Source organism: Tenrec ecaudatus, chromosome 2 (genome assembly GCF_050624435.1).
Source record: "Tenrec ecaudatus isolate mTenEca1 chromosome 2, mTenEca1.hap1, whole genome shotgun sequence".
In the NCBI taxonomy this organism is placed as follows: Eukaryota; Metazoa; Chordata; class Mammalia; order Afrosoricida; family Tenrecidae; genus Tenrec; species Tenrec ecaudatus.
The window spans coordinates 148256822-148268009 of record NC_134531.1 but is presented as its reverse complement, the minus strand read 5'-3'; positions in this window follow the sequence as shown (position 1 = coordinate 148268009).

Below are 11188 nucleotides of genomic sequence, written 5' to 3'. Positions count from 1 at the left end.
GACAGACGGGGAGTAGGAGGCTCTTCCCAGCATATGGGGCCGCGTGGGCGCGGGAGGGGGAAGGACGCCAGGCTACCGAGACGCTCGCTGGCGCAGGGCCGCGCGCCGACGAAGGAGTGGCGAGTGGACTGGGCAGACGGGAGGAAATGGCCCCCCAAGGGGTGGGCGCGGGGAGTGGGGCGGCCGGGGACCCGGAGGCGGCCGAGGGCTCATGCTCGCAGCATCAGCCCGAGGGGGCCCCCTAATGGCGCCTCGCGCGTCAGGCCAGGTTTCCATTTTCCACCGAAGCCAATTTCACGAGATCTGTCAGGGAGCTGCTCCTAGGATGCGGGCTTGGTCGGGGATCGCCTCTAAAGGAGGCTACAGGAGATGCTCGATGGACGGCGCAGGGGGAGGGAGGTCCAGAGAGGTCGTACAACTGGACGGAGCAAGAGCCAGGCTTCGGACCCACGTGATCAGTCCACACTGGTTAAGGCGACGCCTGAGACTGCCAGGCACCGATAGATCCGTGGCCCTGTGGGGCGTACCAGTCTAGGTAAAGGACAGACAGCACACAAGTACACAAATCACTGAGCAGGAAATTAACCAGGGGCGGGGCTAGGCCGCCACTACGCTCTTGGCTACCCCCAGTCGGCCTCCCCTTCACTCCTCCCTAGGGGACTGGGATTTGTCAGCCTTGGTTTCAAGGCAGGTGGCAAAGGAAGGTGGCTCTGGGAGCAGGACCAAGGTGTGTGTGTGTGTGTGTGTGTGTGTGTGTGTGTGTGTGTGTGTTGGGTGGGGGTGGGGGTGGGAGTGGGGGTGGCTGACTCCCAAGGCCAGAAGATGTTTCCATCCCTGGGACCCCCTCAAGTGTACCACTGCGAACACCTGCAGCCCAAGCGTTCCCGCTGTGGCCACTCACCTGAGTTATTTCCTCATCTCAGCCGATGAGTTTTTAATCTGTCTTTATACAGCAGCCCGGCTGCCTGGGCCCGGATTATTACCTAGTGCCCTGCACATCCATCCTGCCTTCCCTGGCTGCTCTGCTCAAAGGCAGGGGGGGGGGTACGGCTCTGGAAAGCCTTAGGGGCTGCTGTGGCCCCGTCAGTAGCACTCAGACCTCGGATGTTCAGGAGTTGGAGGGCAGTGCCCCACAGGCTAGACTGTGACTGGGGTGGCGGGTTGTAAGTCTAAATGGTTTACAATTGGGTCTCAGAGGTGCCAGGTGTCTGCGCAGGCAGCTCTGCAGCTGTAAGAGGGAGGGGCGGGAAGGAGAGAGAAGGGCCTGAAATGACCCAGGGCAGAGACAGGAAATCAGGACAGCTAGCTAGGCATCACTCTGGTCCCAGGGTCACCATTTACCCTCCTTGTACCTCTGACTCCAGCTCGCTTCACCTGCACAAGGAGCATGGTTACCGAGGCTGTTTCAACAGGTAACAAAGGCGCAGAATCGTCACACAGTAAACGCTCACCAGTGTAGGCTGTTATTATTATTGTCTGTAAATTGGGCGTAGGAGTCCTGGCCCTGTTTCTTGGGCAGACCTCTTGTGAAACTCCAACAGACAGGCAACAGGCCCATGGGAGGACCTGCTGTTGCCAGCTCACCGCCACCGGCAAAGGTGTTAGGAGGTGCGCGCGCGTGCGCGCGCGCGCACACACACACACACACACACACACACACACACACACACACACACACACACACACTCAGTAGCTCCCTGTTCAGTCAGCGACAGACACGCTCGGTTTAAGACAAGCGGCCTCTATACACCCTCAGACCGCCAAGGGCAGGGAAGGGTGGAACAGAGGCTTAACTGCCCGTGGGGCCCATAGATGTTGGAAAGCAAAGGTTCCCTTGAACCTTTTTTCTGTAGTCAGGTGACTCTCCAAGCGTGCAGATCTGAACATCTCACTCACTGCCTTCCGACAAGCCCCAAAGGTCCTTGTGAGGCTGGGGTTGGGCTTGGGCCTCAGCCATGGCTCTCCCCTCGCCTACCCCTTGGACACCAACCTGCTCTGGTCCCTGGGAAATACCTGGCTTCACGTGCCTCTGCCTTCCTTCTTCCTGGGATACGTTTCCCTGCATAAGTCTAATCCCTTAAGAACAGAGCTTTGCCCATCAAGAGTAGATGATCACAGAATATTTGTTTAATTGAATCGAATCTGCTCCCCACCCATCCTTCTGGTCTCTGCCGGAGACTTGCTTCTTAGGAAAGCCCATCCCTGCAGCCAGAGCTGGGCAGAGCCTCTTGCTTCTCCCTCTACAGCCCCTGTGGAGTGTCCGTGTTTGGTCTGGGTCTCGTGTGCTAGACTCTACATCATCCAAAGGAGTCCCTGTGTGGTGCTAACAGCTAACATGCTCAGCTGCTAACTGAACGTCCACGCAGAGGTGCCTGGGAAGAAAGGTCTGATGACCTGCTCCCAAAAAGGAGTCCTTGGAAAACATCCACCGTGAATCAGGATGCACTCCATCACAGCAGGCAACTCGTAAAACTGCGCAAGTGCAAGACCCACTCCCGTGTTCACGCTTCCATTTTTAGGACCCGTGGTGTAGTAAGAACGCAGGAAATATTTTGAGTGAGAAATCAAATGGATGCGTGACGCGGAGACCCCACGCTGCCTGTTCCAGGCCCTCCCCATGGATACCACCCCTCCCACCCGCAGAGAAAAGATATCCCAGACCCAGGTCTGGGTACCCCTACCCTCCTCCTTCCTCCTTCCTCTAGAGCCATCCACCCCTCAGCCATGCCCTGGCTCCCCAGCCCACCCCTCTGGATGGATCCTTGCCACCTTGATTGCCCCCGCCCCCCGTGTGAAGAGTGGGATGGTCAGTGCCCTGCTCCCTACCCTGAGGGCAAGCCTGGCCCTGGACACCCCAGGCCCACATCCCTTCCATCCTTCATCCACAGCCCACAGCCCTGGGTCTGCAGCCTCGGGAGGCTGGGCCTTCCCCTCTTTCCCACCAGTTAACCGGGCCTGCAAATGCCGAGTCATTGCCTGTTGGTGCCAGCCTCCAGCAACTCCAGCCTCGGGAGCTGCCAGCAGCAAACCCAGAGAGCCGCCCCAGGCAGCATCGGAAGAGCTTTGCACCTGATGCCAATGAGTTTCTGTTCCCCTTCCTAAGGATTCCTGTTTCTGCCAGGGTGGAAGCCTGGATCCTGAAGCCAGGATCAGGGCCTGGGGGAGCCACCAATGCTGCCCCTGGTAATGCCTCCTGGTTCCATTCTCCCCTGCCAAGGGCCTCTGACTCCACACTAACACCCCAGCCGCAGATTCTCTATGGGGTCCTCCCTGTGAAGGGGCTACCGAGGTAGTGTTTGCAGGGCTGCACCAATGCCAAGGTACCTGTGAATGCTAACCAATAATTAAGCCCCTGCAAACGGCTTGTAGAGAACCATAATCCCTTGCATTTATACAGCCCTGAGCACATTTCAAAGCATTTTCACATGTCATCTCGTCCAATCTCCCACGGTAATCCTATTCAGTGGTTACTGGGGAAAGTGAATGTCTTTGAGACCACCAAGGCTCAGAGAGAGAAGAGTCTCTCACCTGAGGTCTCACAGCCGGGCCCAAGACTCAAGGGCCCAGAGCCGGGCCCAAGACTCAAGGTTCTTAATCCATCCCTTTGTCCAGGGTCAGTCGGTCCATGCCTCCAGTATCCTATACAGCGTCAACTCGTTCGGCTCTCTGCGCAAAAACAATTATTATGCTCCAGACTAGGTGGCTGAAGTTCAGAGAAGTTAAACTTCTTGTCTGGGGGTCACACAGTGATTAGGGTGCAAATCCCAGACTTAACCTGAGAACCATCTCAGGCTTGAATCCTTACTCCCAGGCTTTCCTAGACTTACTGACATTCCTTTCTCTGGTCCCAAGCCACCAAGGGCGCTTTCCAGAGTCTGGGGTCCCTGCAGGTCTCTCCTCGGTTGCTCTCTGCACTCTGGGGTCACACGCTGTGGCCATACCTTCTCCAAGGCCCTTCTTCTCTGTGCTAACATCAGGCTCCCACCGTGCCAGGGAGTCCACACTGCAGCCACTCGCCGAAGCTGGGGGACTCTAGGCAGGTTTCTGGGAGCTAGGAGCACCCCGACTGAATCATAGCTATTACAGTGGGAAGGCTTTGCCGAGGGGGCAGACAGAGCCAAGAGAGGGCAGGGTCTGCTCAGGGGCTTGTGAATGAGATGGTCGAGGCGAGGGAGCAGACAGCAGTGTGGAGGAGAGAGGAGGGGTGAAGCTAGTGCAGAGCGGGGGTGGGGTGGGGTGGGGGAGAGGACGGCTAGTGGTGTGACCTGCTCAGGGCTGTGTTTGGAGACTGTGTCCAGGGTCGGGGCTGGCCTTAGGAGGCTGTCCACTCTGGCACAGGATTTCTCCCAGTCATTTCAGGTCCTAGACCCTCAGAGCTTCAGGCCGTGTGGGAAGGTGGGGCAGGTAGTGTTGGTGCCAGATGGGTCACTGGCTGAGTTTGGGGAGCCTCTGGAGGGCCTGTGGGTGTGGATGGGGTGATGGCATGGGAATTAAGTCTTCTCCCCAGCAGTGCCCAATGAAGTGCCTTTTAAAAGTAGACAGAAGGAAGGGCGCTCTAGATGGTAGAGAACGCACCTGCCAGGGAGAAAGGGGGCTTGGCAATTAAGGAGTTAGAAGGGTTCACTATGGCAGGGGTCTGCAGGGAGGGGCAGCGCTGCTCAGGGCAAGAGGCGGGAACTTGACCCTTGATACTTGAGAGTCACGAGGCTCTGCAGCCAGCAGAGCACCGGTTGCCATCCATCCACGGTGGCTCCATGTGTGTCTGAGGAGAGCTATGCTTCGAAGGGATTTCAGTGACTAACTTTTTGGAAGTCGATCACCAGCCCTTTCTTCTGAGGCACCTCTGGTTGGACTCCGAACACACTCCAGCCTTTTGTTAGCAGCCAAGCCTGCTAACCATTTGTACCTCGCAGGGACTCAAATCCAGCTTCTACTACCCAAGTAGTCTCAGACACACTACTTCATCTCCCTGGTCCTCAGTTTTCTTGGCTGTAAAGTGGGGTTGTTAGGAGGATTAAGCAAACAAAGAAAACCCACAAATTACTTAACAGAGAATACCCAGTAAACGCACCTGATGTCATCGCCACTCACCTTCTCATTAGCAGCCCTGCAGTGGGGAATCCGAAGGGCAGTGCAGTTTCATAAGGGAAGAATCTCATTTTTTAAAGTTAAGACAAGTTGCAACATGTGCATCTCTGTAATCTCCACATTCGCAGACACGTGTGAAATTTCATCTGCAGCTGTTTACTGAGTGGCATCCCGCTCCCAATCAAAGTCAGCTCCTGAGGTCACAGGCAGGATGGTGGGCCTCGCAGCAACCAGCAGCAGGCTGGGAGTGGGCTCAAGCTTCTCTTAGTCCCTGGAGGAGTGACAGCCCCCCAGGCCCCGAGCTAGGATGGTGGGAGCACCTGAGGGGCTGGCAGTGGCTCTTCCTGCCCCCCAGGAGCCTGGCTGAGAGGACCAAACCAGCTTCTCTGAAGTGGATCGTGTGAGTGAGGAGTCTGGGACACAGCCGTTACGTTGCCTGTCACCAGAAGCTTACACTGCGTAGGATTATGAATTAATCTCTTGGAATCTGAGTTGTATAAACTTGGGAATGAAGGGTATTAACCCTGAGATACACAGCTCCCTGCTGTTCATATGAGTAAGCCAGGCCCAAGAAGGCCGTGCTCCAGAGGCCAGCAGCCTGGCATGGGCCCCACCTCCATCTGGAGAGCTGCGGGCCTTCAATGAGTGTGGAGTTTGGGGGGTCTCTGGGCTCTGGTTTCCTTACCCACAAGCCTGGCTGACCATGATCCTCACTCAAGGGTTGTGTACGGAGCCTTGCTGGTAGAGTGGTTCAAGCCCTCCCTGGGAGACCCAGCCATCTGCCCCAGTAAAGACGGGGGTGGGGGTGCTGGGGTTGGGGATCAACAACCGCCACAGCCAGCAAGTTGATCTAGGGTCTCTAAGGTGGTAGACCTCTACAGGAGCAGATCCCGTTCAGCCCAGGAAAGCCCCTGGTTCCATGAAGTTGGGCACGTAGAGAGCTCCCCACGTGTGTGGCTCTACAGCCAGTAGGGGTTGCAGCTGACACAGGTCCTCTGGGAAGGGAAAGTCAATGACCAGTCTCAGCGACAGGCGAAGCAAGAAGCAGGGGCCTTCTGGGCCAGGGTGTTAGTTGTGTAATCTGGTGTCGACTTGAGACTATTAAGAGTGAAGGGGTGGAGTTTAGCCTGTCAATCAGGTCACAGCTTGATGACCTCTTTTGGAGGTGCTAAGGAAATAAATAGCTCACTGGAGGCTGGACCTACATTTGACAAGCCAGATGGAGCCATGCTGATGGCAGCCAGCGCCTTGGAGCTGGAGAAGCCACGTGGAGACCCACGCCAGTGCTGAGATGCTTCCACCACTACAGGATCCACAAGACTTTCCAACCACTGGCCTGTCATCTTCCTGCATTCAGTGTCATTGCATGTGTTGTGTGAGACTAAAGAGCAATTTACAGACTGGTATGGGACATATGGGCTAATATTGGACTGGGCTGTTTTCTCAATATTCAATTGCTCTATATATAAAGCTCTTTCTTATGCACATATTTGTTTCTTTAGTCAACCCAGACTAACAGCCAGGGATGGCAGACACCCCAAACAGACCGCTCACTCTCCCCTTCGGTGACGACAGTCAGGGGTCCAGGCTCAGAAGGCGACTGTGCCATGGACCGTAGAGGAGCCCCTTACTGCAATGGGGGAACAACTTCAGCCCTGGCTCCAGCTGCTTGAACAGAGAAGGAAGTCACCTCAGCTTTGTGGCTGACTAGACAGGGGCCCTTCGGCTCTATGTCAACCGGGACAGTGGGGGTAAGGGGACAGGGAGCAGCGACAGGCAGAGCCTGGGGCATGGGGAGGTAGCCTGGGGGTGTGGTGATGTGGTCTTTGTGGACCCAGGAAGCAGAGCCGATCACCTCCCAAGTCTTCTGAAATTCAGAAAGATGAAGTTTTGAGAAACAGCACATACACAAAGAAATCTTCTTTTTTGTAACTGCTTTGGCATTTAGGGAGTCATTTGCCAACTTGGAGTTCAACTTAATGAAGTTGGGGGTCGGCAGCTTCCCGGGGAGTTCTGCTTCTTAGCAATCTTCGGCCGCTCCGCCAGCAGAGAGGACCAGGCGGTGGCCGGTGGGGAGTATTAACAGTAACAGGTTGTGTATTTGTCATCAGAATGGAGCCCCCGGGCACAGGGGTAGTGCCCGCAGCCGCTCAATGGTGTATTTGTCATGTGGCCACTGACACAATCAATTGACCCCCTTACACACCGGTGTTTATTAGCCATTGTATAAATCTTTCACCCCTCCCCAGCTGACACATAATCTCTTCTTTGCTGCCTCTGACAAATGAACATTTCTCTGTAGACTCTTAAATGGGTATGTGTCACAGCTGTGTCACTGATTAATTTTTTTTACCGCCACGAACAACGATGCATAGAAATGTAACTTATATTCATTTCCCGGCTTGAGCCCAACTGTCTAAAAAATTCCACCAGTAGCTACGGCTGACAGACAGCTATCCCAGCGTTTGGGCGGGCAGACACGTGGTTGTGTGAGCGCCAGCGTGTTAATTATGGGCTTTCGCTTCCGGCCAGGCTGCCGAGGATCCAGCCACAAGGACCTAATCCCTTTGGGCTGGGAAGGGCCTGCTTCACGGAGCTCTGGGGCAGCTCCCCACCACAGTCTAACCACACATATGATTATTCCTCTAAGCTGCGGGTACCTTTGGACCTGGTTTGGGAATGCGTCTGATATCACACCAGCAATGCACACAGGTTGCCACCTTAAACTATTGACCCACTGGTCTGTGAGATCTGTGTGCCCGTGACCTTGTTTGCTTAGCACAGGGAGGGTGCTCAACTAAAGCACCCTGGTCTCCATTCAGCTAAGGCACGATTATTGAACCATGCGGCTTTCTGTGGTTCATCCCACCTCCCGGTGGGTGTTCCTGGAGCTCTACTATGTGCTGGATGAGAAAGGGGGCCAACGCTTGGAGAGCCTGGGCTGGGAGCTGGTTCCTAGTCCCTGAAGCCGGGCCCTCCCAGCCCAAGGGATTCGGGTTCTGCTGGCTGGTCACTTGGTGGCCAGGTCAGAAGGCCATTTAGGTGCTAGTATGGGGACTGCAGGTCCTAGGGACGGGCACCATTTGCACCCTGTTGGCAGCCAAGGGAAGTAAGGGGCAGTCTCTCAGCATGAGCCACACAAGTTCGGGGCCTGCACACCTAACCCACTTCTGTCACCTGTCTTGACCCCGAGGTCCTTCCCCAGGACCATCTCAGTTTCTCCTCCTCTACAGCCCTCCTCCCCGGGTCGCCTTTTTCTCCTTCCCTTTCCCTCCTCCGGCCAGGTTGTAGAGTCACCTTGAGCTTCTGAGCCGACTCAGCATCCCACCCCCCTCCCTGACCCCGTCCATCTGCTGCCTCCCCCTCCCCACCCACCCACCCACTGGCACAGGACTGAGTCTTCAGCAGGTGTCTAGGCCGCCCCCGCATTCCCCCCCATGCACCTGTGTCCCGTGCACCTGTGTCCTTTCCCTGACATCATGTAACCACTGGCTTGGTGCCAAGTACATGACACCTGGGAATATTTCCAGTAGATTAACTAGCTCGTACAGCTCTGCCCTGGCTCCATGACTCTCAAGAGACTGACCCAAGAAAGTGACCCCTCCCCCCTCACGCCTCAAGCAATCCCAGACAGCTCTGGGGGTGAAGCTGCAGGCCTGGGAACGAATCCTCCTAGACACCAGGGCCCTGAGCCAGGGGAAAATGCTGAAGTATGTGCCCAGGTGAGAGAAGGAGGCTGGGGGTCAGGCTGAATCCAGTTTCCCTGTCTGTCCACGGAGTGTCTTTGGACACTGTCTCTTCCTGCCCTGCCCACTGGGGTGCCTGGGCACATGACAGTGCCACATGACAAGTACACCATTGAGCGGCTGCGGGCACTACCCCTGTGCCCGGGGGCTCCATTCTGATGACAAATACACAACCTGTTACTGTTAATACTCCTCACTGGCCACCGCCCGGTCCTCTCTGCTGGCGGAGCGGCGAAGATTGCTAAGAAGCAGAACTCCCCGGGAAGCTGCCGACCCCCACTCGGAGCTACTTCAGGGCTGTGTGAGGGCAAAGGCGCTCTCGTGACGCTGCACCCAGTGCAGTGCCTGGCACAGTGGGTTCGTTTGGCCGGGAGGGTGGGGCAGGACTCAGACCCATCTTCTCTGGTGTCACCGCCCTGCCGGAAGAAGAACTGATCGTTGGATAAGACACAGACATGCCACACTGACTCAGGAGGCGGTCCCCCAGACCTCAGGGGGCAGCGCCCTTTTCTTCCCCTCCAGATCTGAGTGGTGTGGATGGCGGGGGAGGGGCAGCTCCCAGGGCAGACAGCAACTCTACATCACCTTTGGCAAACATTAGTCACCACGATGGCCCCACGGGACATTCAGAAGAGCAGCGCCGCCAAGCAAAGTGCGAGCTCTGTGCGTTCCTTGACCTCCTGATGAAATCCCCTAAGCGCTCCGCGTTGGGCATCAGTGGCCCCAATTCACCGACAAAGAACCCGAGGCCCACAGAGGTAGCAAGCAATGCCAAGGGCCACACAGAGGCAGAGCCCGGGCAAGGCCCGAACCCGGGTCACGTCATTCCCAAGATGGGGCCCAACTACCATCACATGCCACCTCCCTGGGGTCCCCTTCTCACCACACCCACAAAGCTTTGGAGGAGGGGGGGTGGAAGCAACCACGCAGACACACGTGCTTTGTGCTGTCAACAGGCTGCTTTCTGAAGTCAAGGTCCCCCGTGGACCTGGCCTGCCCTGCTGGCTGGGCCTCCCTGGGGCTGGGGCAGGGTCAGAGGAAGGGGAAGCCAGCCGGTGTGGAGGCTGGATGGAGATGACAGCAACTGCTCTGGGGAAGGGCTCCAGAAGGGGCCCACACCACTGGCCCTTCCATTGGCGGCTGGCCTGTGCCATCCCCCGTACATTTTCTTGTTCGAAATGGAGCACAGAGCCCCGGAAATCAGGACAAAAGCACCACCCACAGCTCTGGTCTCGATGACTCAGATTCCACCTCCCACAGCCGCCTCCTGTGTGTGCTGCTGACTGCGTGTGTCCCCGCGCACGAGCCCTGCCAGTACATGACGCTGTGTGTGTGTGTGTGTGTGTGTGTGTGTGTGTGCATGGATGTCCTGTGCTCATCTCAGAGTCAGGCCAACCATAATCATAGCGTAACAGCTGCCAAGCTGCCTCCGTGCAAAGGCACCGTGCTAAGCGTTTATTTTATTGGTAGTAACGCATCGAATCTTCTTCACGGCCTTCCGAGGCAAGTACAGCCATTGCTCCCATTCTGTTGCTGCTGCTGCTGGAAACGAGGCTTGGAGAAGGTGAACGACTTCCCAAGGCCGTGCAGCAGGACATGGTGCAGTGGGGCCACAGACCCAGGCTTTTCAGACGCTACCGTCTGCGCAATGAGATGTGCTTTCTTTCCAGCTTCCGCTGGGAAGTTTGGAGAGAAGACCTCAAGGGTCTTTTGTAACCAGAAACCAGCCCGGGGCCCCAAAGGAAAAGGGGTGAGAAGCCAGCCCAGGCTTCCTAAGGGAGTCTGGCCACCATTCAGAACCGTAGAGGGGCACATCCCAGATCGACACGTGAGCAGGAGGGGGCAGGGCAGCTGTCTCTCAGAACAGGTGTTAGAGAAGCTGTGACAGCCACTTAGAACCACAGTGGCAAGCCTCCTTTACATGGCTATTTGCATATATTTGCATGCATTTGCATCACCAAATCTCTGGAATCGGCCTTAATGGTCCCTGCCTCAGAAGACTGGCAGAAGCTGAGAGGGTGGGAGTGACAGGGAGGGCCTGGGGAATTCTAGAAGGGAATGGAAGCAAGAGGCAGAGCTGTGGAGGCCCTGGGAGGGGCGGAGCATGGCTCAAGCAACAGTTTCTTGGGTAAGGAAGGAATGATTACTTCTGAGGGTTCTGGGAGGATTGTTTGCACCCCAACTCAGAAGACCCGGCAGGGGAAGGTGATAGGGTACCAGCAAATCGGGGTAAGCAGAGGAGGGTTGGGGACCTCAGCCGGTGGGCAGCGCGTGAGAGGCAGGCTGAGATCCACGCTGGGTCGGGAACCCTCAGCTCGGGGTCCGGGACGGCTGATAGGTGGAGAGGCAAAGAT